Below are 15,810 nucleotides of genomic sequence, written 5' to 3' on the forward strand. Positions count from 1 at the left end.
AGATTGATATGGTGAAGCAGATACAGCAAAAATCTGAGGTACAACTCTCTTGCTTACTCCATAGTCATCCTTACCATGCTAGCCCCCAAGTCTATTACTTATGATAGAATATGTTGTAGACTTAATTTTCGGCTTACCTTCATGAGCCGGCAATTGCAAATAGAATCTTTCAGCATACATTAGCCCCCAAGTGCCAAGTGTCTTTGCTTGCAAAGTGCTTGGGACTTCAATATTGCATAATAATCACTCACACTGTAACCCAGAATTTGTACAGGCTGCCTGCAAGAAATTTGAATCTGAAATCTCTAAGCTGAAGAACCGCCTGAAGACTCAGGAAACTGAGACCCGGAAGGCCAACGCCAAATTTGAGTTCAGTGTTGCTGCACAAGAAAAGCTGAAGAAGAAATTTGAAATAGAAAGAAAGACTTGGGCCGAGGAGAAAACTGCTTTGCTCAGCCGGGCCGAACAAGCGGAGGCTGCTCTGACTGAGAGAACCGCCGAACTCTCCGGCTTAAAGCGCCATGTGTCACAGATGGTCGCCGCAATCTTCGGTAAGTCATTCTGCAAGCTTTTCACAAGCTTACATTCTTTATGTCTTATAAGTCCCACAATCGCCATCAGCTCACCTGACCTTGTTATCCAGGTCCCAGAAGCTCCAACCTTAATCAAAATGTTCTGACCAAGCTGAAGGCTGTTTACACCTTGGTGGAGCAACTCTACACCGGGTCACAGCGTGCGTTAGCCATTGTGGCTCTGTCCAATGAGGTTCCGACACACCTGGCGGACGTACTCAGGCGGCTTGTCGTTCTTCCTCAGCGCTTCCAAGAGCTAAGACGGGCCTCTGCAAGAGCCGGAGCTATAGCTGCTTTGAGCCAGGCCAAGGCTTTTCTCCCGGAGCTAGACCCGGCTGACATCGCTCTTGGATACCCCAGCCTGAAGGAAGATGGCACCCCCTTTGACCAGAAAGATTTCGCTGCCTGTGTAAAGAGCATGCGCCCGGTGGCCACCCTGATTGGGAATGACACCGACCTTACCAAGTATCAGCCGGGCTATGACGCGGAGAATCAGAGGATCCCCACTCCACGCTATGAAGCAATCAGCTTGATCCCTCCGACTCGTAAGCATACCTTCACCCCAGAAGTTGACCCGGCCGGGTTAATTGATGACGAGGCTCAATTTGAAGCTTTGAGCGGCATTGACTGGAAATCATCAACCTTCCAGGTCATGGAATCAGCCGGAGGAGCGGAGAGGGATGAGCCGGAAGCTTCAACCCAACAAGCACCTTGATTTTTAGGCGGCTCATGGCTACACCTTAAAACAATGCCTCACCTTTTGGACTCGGGGAGTCTTGTAATAGAGTAGGACAAACACTTAATTTTGTCGTGCCATCGTGCACGTGTTGAATGCTTAACTCCATTTAGGCTGCTTCTTCATATTCCTCCGGGTTATAATTGATCATTTATTTTCCTTAAGATTGAAGAACTGTCTTTAATTGTTCTACATAGAAAAATAAATCACAAGTCTCTAGGCGGCTTACCGCATGGAGAGTCACATATCTTACACTTAACCCGGAACATAACCAAGGTCATAAAAGACCGGCTCCGGCTCTCAACCATATCTGGTGCTCCGGCTCTCAACCATATCTTCAGGATAACCACAATAGCCTACCTGCAAACTTTGCAAGTATATGTCTGGTTTATGTAACCCAAATAATGAGGTTGAGAACTCAACTCCGGTTCACCAGCATTGATAATTCTTTATTGTGTGCTAGCAACATTGTTAATCAAAGTTAAGCCGGCGGAGCAAGAACTGCCCTTGCACACTTTTGATATGACCAGAAGAACTTGTTGCAAATCAGAAGATCAAAATTTAGGGGCTTCCGGTTCGAATACGACCAGAGAACCATCCCAAAGGGGTTAAGCTAAGATTCGAATGCGATCTTATAGCCCCCAGTGGCTGTGGCGTTGTCGATCAAGAGGGTACTGACAGCTATGTTCTCTTTGGTTCGAATACGACCCATGTTTGAACAGGAAGCCCCCAAATGACCTTGAGAGTTGTTTAACGACGCTGATTCAAATACGATCCACGTCGGTTCTCAAAGGGGGTTGAGCTATGATTCAAATATGATCAAGAAAAACTCCCCAATGAGCTCGGCGATTTGCCAATCAAGTGGGTATCGACAGCTATGTTCTCTTTGGTTCGAATACGACCTATGTTTGAACAGGAAGCCCCCAGGTGATCATATTGGTAACAGCCAGATTCGGATACGATCATAAGCCGGACCCACCTCCAAGTGACCATGTAATGTTGTAATGGAAATGACACATTTACCTTTGGAGGAAAAAGGATAGAGGTCCTGCTTTATTATTTATCATAATATATACATGGCTATAGAAATATGTACATTGTGAGAGCCGGTGGCTCAAGTGTAATAAGGCCGAAGCTGAGCTATGTTCCACGGCCGACGGGTCTCTTCCTCCGACTTGCGTGAATCTTTGTGCTCCCGAACATCGATAAGGTAGTATGACCCGTTGTGCAAGTTCTTGCTGACCACAAAGGGCCCTTCCCAAGGCGGGGATAACTTGTGTGCATCTGTCTGATCTTGGATAAGCCGGAGCACCAGATCACCTTCCTGGAAGACCCGGGACTTAACCCGGCGGTTGTGATAACGGCGCAGGTCTTGTTGGTAAATCGCCGAGCGAGCTGCTGCCACATCACGTTGTTCGTCCAACAAGTCAAGAGCATCTTGGCGCGCCCGCTCATTATCCGCCTCAATATAAGCCGCCACTCGAGGCGAGTCATGACGGATGTCGCTGGGGAGGACTGCTTCCGCTCCATAAACCATGAAGAAAGGCGTGTAACCCGTAGATCTGTTAGGAGTAGTATTGATGCTCCATAACACGGAGGGTAACTCCTCCACCCAACAACCCGGCGTCCGTTGCAAAGGGACCAAAAGCCGGGGCTTGATGCCCTTCAAAATCTCCTGATTATCTCTCTCAGCTTGACCATTGGATTGAGGGTGAGCCACTGATGAAACATCAAGTCGAATATGCTCTCGTTGACAAAACTCTTCCATGGCTCCCTTAGACAGATTGGTACCATTGTCAGTTATAATGCTGTGTGGAAAACCAAAGCGAAATATCACCCTTTTCATGAACTGAACCGCTGTGGCCGCATCACACTTGCTAACTGGCTCTGCCTCAACCCACTTTGTGAACTTATCAACTGCCACCAAGAGGTGGGTCTTCTTATCCTTGGACCTTTTAAAAGGCCCAACCATATCAAGCCCCCAGACCGCAAATGGCCAAGTAATTGGAATCATCCTCAGCTCCTGAGCCGGCACATGAGCCCGTCGCGAGAACCTCTGGCAACCGTCACATTTACTGACCAAGTCCTCCGCATCAGCATGAGCCGTCAGCCAATAAAAACCATGACGAAAAGCCTTGGCCACAAGGGATTTTGAGCCGGCATGATGGCCACAATCCCCCTCGTGAATCTCACGTAAAATTTCTTAACCTTCCTCAGGGGAAACACAACGCTGGAAAGTTCCAGTGACACTGCGACGATGCAGCTCACCATTGATAATTATCATTGACTTAGACCGCCGGGTTATTTGTCTGGCCAAAGTTTCATCCTCAGGCAATTCTCCCCGGGTCATGTAAGCCAAGTATGGTACTGTCCAGTCTGGGGTAATGTGGAGAGCCGCCACCAACTGTGCCTCCGGGTTAGGGACAGCCAAGTCTTCCTCTGTAGGCAACTTAACAGAAGGGTTATGCAAGATGTCCAAGAAAGTATTAGGCGGCACCGGCTTTCGCTGAGAGCCCAGCCGGCTTAAAGCATCAGCCGCCTCGTTCTTCCTGCGATCGATATGCTCTACTTGGTAACCCTGAAAGTGTCCAGCAATGGCATCAACTTCGCGGCGATAAGCCGCCATGAGAGGGTCCTTGGAATCCCACTTGCCCGACACTTGTTGAGCCACTAAATCTGAGTCGCCAAAGCACCTTACCCGGCTCAAGATCATCTCCTTAGCCATCTGAAGACCATGGAGCAAGGCCTCGTACTCAGCCGCATTGTTAGTACAGGGAAACATCAACCGTAGCACATAACGAAACTTGTCACCTCTAGGGGAAGTTAATACAACTCCAGCCCCCGAGCCCTCCAATTGCCTAGACCCGTCGAAGTGAATAGTCCAATATGTATTATCCGGCTTCTCTTCAGGCACCTGCAGCTCTGTCCAATCGTTGATGAAATCCACCAATGCTTGAGATTTGACAGCAGTGCGTGGCACGTATTTCAGACCATGAGGCCCAAGCTCTATAGCCCACTTAGCCACTCTTCCTGTGGCTTCTCTATTTTGGATGATATCTCCTAAGGGAGCCGAACTAACCACAGTGATGGGGTGACCCTGGAAATAATGCTTAAGCTTCCGGCTTGCCATGAACACGCCATAAACAAGCTTCTGCCAATGTGGATACCGCTGCTTGGACTCAATGAGTACTTCACTGACGTAGTAAACCGGCCGATGAACCGGATACTCCTTACCCTCTTCCTTGCGCTCCACCACCACAGCCACACTGACGGCTCGTGTGTTAGCGGCTACATACAGTAATAAGGGCTCCTTGTCAACCGGAGCAGCGAGAACTGGGGGCTCAGCCAGCTGTCTCTTCAAATCCTCAAAGGCAGTATTAGCAGCATCATTCCAGACAAAGTCATCTGTTTTCTTCATCAACTGGTACAGTGGCATGGCCTTTTCCCCCAAACGGCTTATAAACCGGCTCAAAGCAGCGATGCGGCCCGCCAGACGCTGGACGTCGTTTATGCACGCCGGCTTAGCCAGAGAGGTGATTGCCTTGATCTTTTCCGGGTTAGCTTCAATGCCTCTGTTAGAAACCAGGAAACCCAAGAGCTTGCCTGCGGGAACACCAAAAACACACTTGGCCGGGTTAAGCATCATCTTGTAAACCCGGAGATTATCAATAGTTTCTCTAAGATCATCTACCAGGGTCTCCTTCTCCCTGGACTTAACCACGATATCATCCACATAGGCATGAACATTGCGCCCAATCTGGTTATGAAGACAATTCTGCACACACCGCTGATAAGTCGCCTGTGCACTCTTGAGTCCAAAAGGCATAGACACATAACAGAAGGCTCCAAAGGGAGTGATGAACGCCGTCTTCTCCTGGTCCTTAACTGCCATTTTAATCTGATGGTATCCAGAATAAGCATCCGAAAAACTTAAGCGCTCACAACCCGCCGTAGCATCAATGATTTGATCAATACGGGGGAGAGCAAAAGGATCAGCCGGACAAGCCTTGTTTAAGTCCGTGTAGTCCACACACATCCGCCAAGTGCCGTTCTTTTTTAGCATGAGTACCGGGTTAGCTAACCATTCTGGATGAAAAACTTCAAAAATAAACCCGGCCGCCAAGAGCCGGGCCACCTCCTCACCAATGGCTTTCCGCCTCTCCTCATTAAACCGCCGAAGGAACTGCCTGACCGGCTTAAATTTCGGATCAATATTGAGAGTGTGCTCAGCGAGTTCTCTAGGTACACCTGGCATGTCAGAAGGTTTCCATGCAAAAATGTCCCTGTTCTCACGGATGAACTCGATGAGCGCGCTTTCCTATTTCGGATCCAGATTGGCACTGATGCTAAACTGTTGAGATGAGTCACCTGGAACGAAGTCAACAAGTTTACTCTCATCAGCTGACTTAAATTTCATTGCCGGCTCATGCTCCGTGGTCATCTTTTTCAAAGATGTCATATCTGCCGGGTCAACATTGTCCTTATAAAACTTCAACTCCTCTATTGCACAAACAGATTCTGCATAAGCCGCGTCACCTTCCTCACACTCCAAGGCTATCTTTCGGCTGCCATGAACCGTAATGGTCCCGTTGTGACCCGGCATCTTGAGCTGCAAATATACGTAACACGGCCGTGCCATGAACTTGGCGTAAGCCGGCTGCCCAAATATAGCATGATACGGACTTCTTATCTTAACCACCTCAAAGGTTAATTTTTCCGCCCTGTAATTGTACTCATTTCCAAAAGCTACTTCCAGCTCAATCTTACCAACTGGATATGCCGACTTACCAGGCACCACACCATGGAAAACAGTATTGGACTGGCTGAGGTTCTTATCAATCAACCCCATACGACGGAAGGTCTCATAATAGAGGATGTTGATGTTGCTGCCTCCGTCCATGAGCACTTTAGTGAACTTATATCCCCCCACCTGAGGAGCCACCACCAGGGCCAGGTGACCCGGATTATCAACCCGGGGAGGGTGATCCTCCCTACTCCATACAATAGGCTGCTCAGACCATCTTAAATAACGTGGAACCGCCGGCTCAACAGCATTCACAGCCCTTTTGTGAAGCTTCTGATCTCGCTTGCACAGACTGGTGGTAAACACATGATACTGTCCACCATTGAGCTGCTTTGGATTGTTCTGGTATCCCCCTTGCTGCTGCTGCTGATGACCCTGGCTGGCCTGCTGATTAAAGCCCCCTTGAACATTATGAGAATTGGAATTTGAACCGCCGCCCGGGCCATGAAAGCCGTCGGCGCCTGAGCCGCCGCCCGGGCCATTATTGCCATTGAAAGTATTGGAATTTTTGAAGGCCTTCATGATTGCGCAGTCCTTCCACAGATGAGTGGCCGGCTTTTCCCTAGAGCCATGCCTTGGACAAGGCTCATTCAACAACTGCTCAAGCGTCGGGCCTGACCCGCCGACGTGGGGAGGTGGTCTCCCCTTGCGCCGGTGGTTGTTACCCTGTGAACTGGTGTTGGCCACAAACTCCATACTGCCATCAGCCTTACGCTTGTTACCCCCCTGGTTCGCCGCGTTATGCTGGGGGCCCTTGCCATTGCCATTCCGTTTTCCCTTCCCTGTCCTTTCATCATCCGACGCGGGATCCTTGGTACTATCAGAGTCGGCGTACTTAACCAGAGCCGCCATCAGCATACCCATATCGTTGCAATCGCGCTTGAGCCGCCCGAGCTTCATCTTCAGGGGCGCAAAGCGACAATTCTGCTCTAACATTAAGACTGCAGAGCCGGCATCCATCTTATCAGATGAATGTATTATCTCCTTGACCCGGCGAACCCAATGGGTTGTAGACTCACCCTCCTGCTGCTTACAGTTAGTCAAATCCACAATTGACATAGACTGCCTACAGGTATCTTTGAAGTTTTGGATGAACCGGGCTTTCAGTTCAGCCCAGGACCCAATAGAGTTTGGTGGCAGCCCCTTCAACCAAGTGCGGGCAGTTCCATCCAACATAATGGTGAAGTACTTGGCCATTGCTGCTTCACTAACCTCCAGCAACTCCATGGCCATCTCATAACTCTCGATCCAGGCTCCGGGTTGTAAATCAGCCGTGTAATTAGACACCTTCCTAGGCCCTTTGAAATCCTTGGGCAGACGTTCATTGCGGAGAGCCGGCACCAGACAAGGGACACCTCCAGTCCTCGTAGGTATACCCGCATCGATAGAAGCCGTCGGATAAGCCGGGGGTGGCTGGTAAGCCGTCAACTGAGGCGCCTGCTCCGCCTCTTGCCGTGCCCTGTCTTGATCTACCGCATGAAAGGCTCCGTTATGAGCCGTCGGATAAACCGGGCCGTGGCCAGGAGGCAAGTCATTGCGTCGGACGTTACTTGAGCCGGTCGCTGAGACCATGTGTCTGCTATAACTCGGGCTCCGGCCTGGATGAGGGGTTGAATGAATCCTGTCCCGGCTATAAGAATATGCCTCCTGCTGCGCCAGAGCCGTCTGAAGGAGTTATCTGACCCGGCGGGTTTCAACCGCCGTTGGAGAGTCGCCATCGATTGGGAGAGCCGCCAGTCGCGCCGCCGCGGCGACCATGTTTTCCAACGGGTTGGCATAATGACCTGGTGGTATTGGCACATACTGAGGCGGGGCAGCGTTCACCCGGGGTGGTCCCATCACTTGGGGCTGAATTGACGTTCCAGCCCCGGGCGTCGTGACCTCTGGCGGGTTACTGGGCCCTGCACCAGGCGTGTTGAAGAGGTTTCGAGGATCGTAAACCGGAGGGAGTCGAGATTGGGCCTTTTGATGCCTCCTTCTCATGACCTCATTGGACGCGTTCTGATCCATCGTGAGCCGGAAAGACTGTGCCTGAATCAACTGAGTCTGGGCGTCGAGAGCCGCCCTCTCCGCAGCCATCCTGATCCCTTCCGCCGCTAGATCCTCCTTGGCTTTGGCTAGATCCAGCTTTAACTGTGCCACCTCCGTGTCATGCTGAGCTTGATCCGCTGGCGCGACCGCAGCGGTTAATAGGGCCGTCATCTTATCTGTGAGATCCATCAGCACCTGAGCCGGCGAGGGCACAGGGCTTCCTGCCCCGGCAGCGGGGTTTTGAACAGGTTGTGCGCCAGCCATGAAGATTCCAACCCGGCTCGGCGGCTCAAAGGGGTCCGGAATACTATCGCCATCGAAACAACCCCTGAGCCTGCCGTCTTGAAGTTGGTATAACGAATCGGTCTCCTCCGTGGATGACTCGCCGTCAGAGCGAGCGGCCGTCTCATCACCAGATCCAGATCCTTCAGAGAGCTCTCCGTGGACGCATCCCACGAAAGCACGCTTCAAGGCAGGCAAAGCCCGGGCGGGTCGTGCACGTTGAGCCGTCTCGATGAGATCGGTGCAGAGGTCCGGCTCAGGGCCCGGCTCACCAATCTTGCCAATAAAGACATGAATTCCGCCGAAGGGGACCCGGTACCCGTACTCAATTGAGCCGGCGTCGGGGCCCCAGTTTGCATCGTCGATGTAGAGCTTGCCGCGACGACTCTTGGTCATCCGGCCCACAGCGTATCCCTTGAGCCCTTCGAAGCTGCCCTTCAAGAACTCAAATCCACCGTGCGTTAGCCCCACGGTGGGCGCCAACTGTCGTGGAATTGTCACGGCAGATGTCCTCGTGTTAGGACTTAGTCGTGGAGCCATCGCCGCTAGGAAGCTTAAAGGGGTTAAACGGGACAAGGAACACGAGGGTTATACTGGTTCGGCCCCTTACGGTGAAGGTAAAAGCCTACGTCCAGTTGAGGTGGTATTGCTTAGGGTTTCGATGACCAGGGAGCTTAATCGCTATGCCCGGTTCTCGTGCTGTTGTCTCTCGTCCTGAACCGCCGCCGGGTCGTCCCTTTATATAGAGAGGTTGACGCCCCGCGGCTCTCAGAGTCCTGGCCAGCTTATAACAGTATCCGGCTCGGACTCTTAACTACTCTTGCCTTACATTACAAGTCTTGCCATAACGGCGGGTTATCACTACGGGCCTTAAGCCGCCTCCGGGACTAAGCCCATTATTGATCCGCCATCCTCAAGCTTGGTACTGGGCTTCACGTGATGACCATTATGACGTAACCCGGCCCCTCCTGGGCGGGTGACCCCAACGGTTATATCCTCAACACATGGCGATGTGAACTATGGATATTAATCACATAGTGATGTGAACTATTGGTGTTAAATCACATGGCGATGTGAACTAGATTATTGACTCTAGTGCAAGTGGGAGACTAAAGGAAATATGCCCTAGAGGCAATAATAAAGTTGTTATTTATATTTCCTTATATCATGATAAATTTTTATTATTCATGCTAGAATTGTATTAACCGGAAACTTAGTACATGTGTGAATACATAGACAAAGAGAGTGTCACTAGTATGCCTACTTGACTAGCTTGTTGAATCAAAGATGGTTAAGTTTCCTAGCCATAGACATGAGTTCTCATTTGATTAACGGGATCACATCATTAGAGAATGATGTGATTGACTTGACCCATTCCATTAGCTTAGCATTTGATCATTTAGTATATTGCTATTGCTTTCTTCATGACTTATACATACTCCTATGACTATGAGATTATGCAACTCCCGAATACCGGAGGAACACTTTGTGTGCTACCAAACGTCACAACGTAACTGGGTGATTAGAAAGGTGCTCTATAGGTGTCTCCGATGGTACTTGTTGAGTTGGCATAGATCGAGATTAGGATTTGTCACTCCGATTGTCGGAGAGGTATCTCTGGGCCCTCTCGGTAATGCACATCACTATAAGCCTTGCAAGCAATGCAACTAATGAGTTAGTTGCGGGATGATGTATTACGGAACGAGTAAAGAGACTTGCCGGTAATGAGATTGAACTAGGTATTGAGATAACGACGATCGAATCTCGGGCAAGTAACATACCGATGACAAAGGGAACAATGTATGTTGTTATGCGGTTTGACCGATAAAGATCTTCGTAGAATATGTAGGAGCCAATATGAGCATCCAGGTTCCGCTATTGGTTATTAACCAGAGACGAGTCTCGGTCATGTCTACATATTTCTCAAACCCGTAGGGTCCGCACGCTTAACGTTCGGTGATGATCGGTATTATGAGTTTATGTGTTTTGATGTACCGAAGGTTGTTCGGAGTCCCGGATGAGACCAGGGACATGACAAGGAGTCTCGAAATGATCGAGACATAAAGATCAATATATTGGATGACTATGTTCAGACACCAGAAGTATTTCGGGAGGTTTCGGACATATACCGGAGTACCGGGGGGTTACCGGAACCCCCCGGGGAGTACAATGGGCCTAGTGGGCCTTAGTGGAGAAGAGGAGGGGCGGCCAGGGCAGGCCGCGCGCCCCCTACTCCTCTAGTCCGAATTGGACAAGGAGGGGGGCGGCGCCCCCCTTTCCTTCCTCCTCTCTCCTTCCCTTCCCCCTTCTCCTACTCCTACTAGGAAAGGAGGAGTCCTACTCCCGGTGGGAGTAGGACTCCCCCCTTGGCGCGCCCTCCTCCTTTGTCGGCTGCCTCCCCCCTAGCTCCTTTATATACGGGGAGAGAGGCACCCCTTGGAGACACAACAATTGATCATTGATCTCTTAGCCGTGTGCGGTGCCCCCCTCCACCATATTCCACCTCGGTAATATCATAGCGGTGCTTAGGCGAAGCCCTGCGTCGGTAGCATCATCAATACCGTCATCACGCCGTCGTGCTGACGGAACTCTCCCGCAAAGCTCTGCTGGATCGGAGTTCGTGGGACGTCATCGAGCTGAACGTGTGCTGAACTCAGAGGTGCCGTGCGTTCGGTACTTGGATCGGTCGGATCGTGAAGACGTACGACTACATCAACCGCGTTGTCATAACGCTTCCGCTTTCGGTCTACGAGGGTACGTGGACACACTCTCCCCTCTCATTGCTATACATCACCATGATCTTGTGTGTGTGTAGGAAAAAAATTTAAATTACTACGTTTCCCAACAATTCGCAGCTCTCAAATACGAAGAACGGTGAAGAACGAGAGAGAAAAACGGTAGGGAGATAAAACGTAGACTGAAAAAATAGTATATTGATTTGTTCGATTGTGTGTTGTTTCAATCGGCCGTCACCCCCAACATATATAAGAGGCGGCTAGACTTCCCGTACAAGCAAATGATTCATCTAGGCTTTCCTTACAAGAAAATTACATTAATTCACGTCCTCCACTTCTAATTCCAATCCAACTCGGATTCGGCCCGAATCTGGCCCAAACTTCTGTCTTGTTCCTTGTACAGGCCGTGGAATTTTCATATGACCTCCGATTGAGAAGATCAAACACTTTTCTATCCGAGGTCATCTGAATAACCTTTCAAGCCCATCTCCAACTTCCGGTAGGGTTGGCTCCGGCAAGCTTTCCACCCCGGCAAGCTTTCTACCCCGGCAAGCTTTCACACCTGCAAGCTTTCACACCGGCAAGGTTTTCACCCTGGCAAGGTTTCTACCCCGGCAAGCTTCTAGCCCGGCAAGGTTTCCACCCCGGCAAGGTTTTCATTCAGCCGGCAAAGGCCAAGAAACTCACGCGACCCATCAGACACCACCTAGTGGGTGTCTGGTCCCTCGCGTCACTTTTTCACTCATGGCCGGCCCGCGAAGTGTTGCCTCTAACTTTTGCATACGAACTCGGATTGGGATAATTTTTATATTAAAATCGATCGTTTCAACGAGACGAAGACAATTCATGTAGATCATTTTTCCATATGAGGCCGTATTGGGGGCGTAATCAGCCGAATAGTGTTCTGAATACAAAATCTCAGTACTTTAAACACAACTTTGGCCTTAGAGATGAGATCGGATGGCTATGGCCCAAATATCAAAGTTTCTCCTTTTGAAGATACAGAACTTTCTCACTTTGAACACTTTTTATTTGAGGCCATTTTAATTGTGTTTTTGACCATGCCAAAATCTGGCGTCAACACAATGCTTATAGAGGTAATTTTAATCCTAGACCTTTTCCAGAAAATTCCTCTAATAATTATGATAATTCATATGGAAATCCTTCTTATAATAATAATAGGAACATCTTTGATCTTGAGAATAATATTAAAGAATTTATCAATGCTCAAAAGAATTTTAATATTGCGATAGAAAAAAAATGAGTAAGATTGATGATATGTCTAGAAGCATTGATAGAATTTCTCATGATGTAGAAAATCTCAAGATGAAGTTTTTTTTGCCTAAGGTTGAGGAATCAATTAAACCTTTATATGTTTTTATGGATGAAAGTAAGAAAAGAACCGCTATACTCTTTCTTAAAACATACGAATGCTCTTTCTCTAAAACACGGCAAACAATTTATAAAATATGGCAAACTTGCCATCCTTCAAAAAGTGTGTGTTCCACCTACCAATTGCCCCCTTTTGATAGGTCTCTGTGTAATTTTAAGATGAAATCTTATGCATGCCATGGCAATTTGAATGTACCTATCAATCGAAGATTCAAAATGTACATGACAAGTTTCTAGGATTTTGTTTTGTTTTTCAACACATGGCATTTTTTTGAATTTTTATGTGATGGCAAGTTGATATGCACCCCCACGGCAAACTTGCCATGTTTTTAGGTGGGAAACAACATTGTTTGCCATGGAAAATTCATACAATTTGCCATCTTTTGCAATCAAGGTCTTTTTTTTTGTTCAATAATCATATAACAGTAGATATGTCATGGCAAATTTTCAACATGCAGTTTTGCTTTGGCATTGTTTAATATTAAGACCATGGCAATTCCAGTACTTTTAGAGCAATGACAATTTTTAATAGAAATCATTCGTATATGGGAACTAAGATTTGTGCAGAAACCATCTAATTTTTTGCCATGGACATTTATTTTTTACTATGAATCTGCCATGGTTAATTTTTATTACGGATCTGCCATGGGCATTTTTAGTTTTTTTTTTTATGATGGCATTTTTTCTGCTTTTTAAAGATGATGGCATTTTTTTCTAGCACAACACAGCTGGGCTTTATTTATGAAAGCAAAATAAAATCTGGGTTGGAATGTGGGGGTGGGGGGGGGGGGGGGGGATGGATAGTGTGTTCGGGCCATGGGTTTCTCCTGCCACACGTGTAAGCAGTTTTAATGTTCGCCCACACAGGGTCGTGTGAGCTGGTTTGTGGATATGACCGGATGAGTCGTGTGGTCGGGTGTCCATTGTGCCACACGTGTGGTGAATATCAGGGTCAAAAAAGATATGTATGTTCTTCGTCAACGTCTAGTGATCTTCATAATTCTTGTCCTTTTGGCGGTGCCATGAGGTTAGAGAGTTTTCTGTCCTCGCGGATCCAATTATTCGGATCTGATGAGTTTATATTGTTGTGTCAAGATTTTTTTGTTGGTCTGATTCTTTATGGAGGTGAAATCTTGCATCGACATCATGGTGAAGATATAGTGATTCGACGGCCTGCACTTCTAGGGAATCATCCCTGGCCCAAGTACGTTCATCGATTAAGGATTTTCATTTTTTGTATGGGCAACTCAAGGCGCTTTCAAAAACCATTATTGGTAATGTTCGTGCGGGTGAAAGAGTGAGAACATCGTTGCTCCATTCCAATTACAGCCTCTTTACCGAAGTCTTTGGAGTATTTTTTTTTCAAGCAGAGATAGAAGCGAAGAAGGTATTTTCAAGAGATTTTATTGTAATTCTTAGTCATGAGGTTACTTTGTTTTTTTTTTGAATCTTAGGTTTAAACCAGTGTACCTGTAATTGTTCTGAATATGAATAAAGTTTTTTTACGGGATAAATATGAATAAAGTTACAGACATTTCTCAAAAAAATCAGGGTCAAAAAAGATGGAAAGTAAAAAGAGAGAAGGAAATCTAACAGGAAACCCAAGCCGATACGATAAGTACAAATTTGAGAACGTATACAACGATCACGTTTTTTTTTTTTTTTTTTGACAGAATACAACGATCACGCATTGGTTCAACTCTGCAATACAAATACCCCAGAACCTTAGCAAAAACTCGTGACACCAACGGAAGCAAAATAATCAGATCCGTCAGCGATTCTAAACCCTCGATCGATTCGATACGATACGATAGATACGATGGACTTCCGAGGAGCCGAGCCGACGAGGAGGCATCATCGGCAGCCAGACGGCGGCGTAGTCTCCGGTGCCCAAGGGCTGGCGGCGCTATCCGCCAGCCTCGCGCGGGCCCTGGCCGACAAGCACGCAAACAGCAACCTGGTCTTCTCGCCGCTGTCCATCTACACCGCGCTCGCGCTCGTGGCCGCCGGCGCCCGCGGCGCCACCCTGACGAGATCCTCCGCGTCCTCGGCGTGCCATCCCGCGGCGAGCTCGACGCGTTCGTCGCGCGCGCGGCGGGGACCGCGCTGCAGGACCAGTCGGGCTCCGGCGGCCCGGGCGTGGCGTTCGCGTGCGGCGTCTGGAGCGACATGGCGTGCCCGCTGAAGCCCGGGTTCCGCTGGGCCGTCGTCGACGGCGCGTACGGTGCCGAGGCCTCCACCGTCAACTTCCGCGGCGACCCCGAGGGGTCGCGCCAGCTGATCAACGCGTGGGCGGCGCGCGCCACCAACAACCTGATCGAGTCCGTGCTCGGCTGGAACTCGGTGAACGAGAACACGCGCGTCGTGCTCGGCAACGCCATCTACTTCAAGGGCAAGTGGGATCAGCCCTTCCACAAGAGCGACACCGCCGACGCGTCGTTCCGCCGGGCCGGCGGCGCCGGCGCCGTCGACGTGCCCTTCATGCAGAGCAGGAAGAGGCAGTTCGTGGCTGTGCACGAGGGGTTCAAGGTGCTCAAGCTCGAGTACAAGATGGGGGAAGTGCGTGCGCGCCCGTGCCCTCCGTTTCATCCGAGAGACGTTGATCGTGATCCCACGAAGCCCGCCCGTTCTTTCCTAACCGTGCCCCGCTCGGCCGTCCTGATCGATTCTCTCATGCTGCCGCACCTTCCCGTCTCGCCGTCGCCGGCTACCATTCCAACGACAGCTACAGCTATAGCTCCAGCTCCACACAGTTCTCCATGTGCATCTTCCTCCCGGACGCCGACGACGGCCTGCGCAGCCTGCTCGACGCGATTGCTTCCCGGCCGGGATTCTTGCACGAGCACCTGCCTGCTCACAAGGTGGACGTCGGTGAGTTCAAGGTGCCCAGGTTCAAGCTCTCCTTCCACGACAGCGTCGTCGGCGTCCTCAACAAGCTGGGCCTCCGCCTGCCGTTCAGCGAGGCGGCCGACCTGTCCGACATGACGGAGGACGACCGCTCCGGCCTCCCGCTGATCCTTAGCGAGGTCGTCCACATAGCGGTCATCGAGGTGAACGAGGAGGGCACCAGGGCCGCGGCCGTCACCATGTGTCTTATGGAGGAGGGGTGCGCTGCCAGGCCGAGGCAACCGCCACCGGTGGTGGATTTTGTCTCCGATCATCCGTTTGCCTACTTCATTGTGGACGAGGGGACCGGCGCCGTCGTCTTCGCCGGCCATGCCCTCGATCCCTCGACACAATAGTAGCTACGTAGGATGT

At 49.7% G+C, this 15,810-nt stretch overlaps 1 pseudogene; it reads left to right on the top strand.

The window, feature by feature from the left end:
• The first annotated feature begins 14,371 nt into the window (after positions 1–14,371).
• Positions 14,372–15,794, top strand: LOC109749487 (putative serpin-Z8; annotated as a pseudogene).
• Positions 15,795–15,810: the final 16 nt, after the last annotated feature.

The sequence above is a fragment of the Aegilops tauschii genome, chromosome 2 (assembly GCF_002575655.3).
Source record: "Aegilops tauschii subsp. strangulata cultivar AL8/78 chromosome 2, Aet v6.0, whole genome shotgun sequence".
NCBI lineage: Eukaryota > Viridiplantae > Streptophyta > Magnoliopsida > Poales > Poaceae > Aegilops > Aegilops tauschii.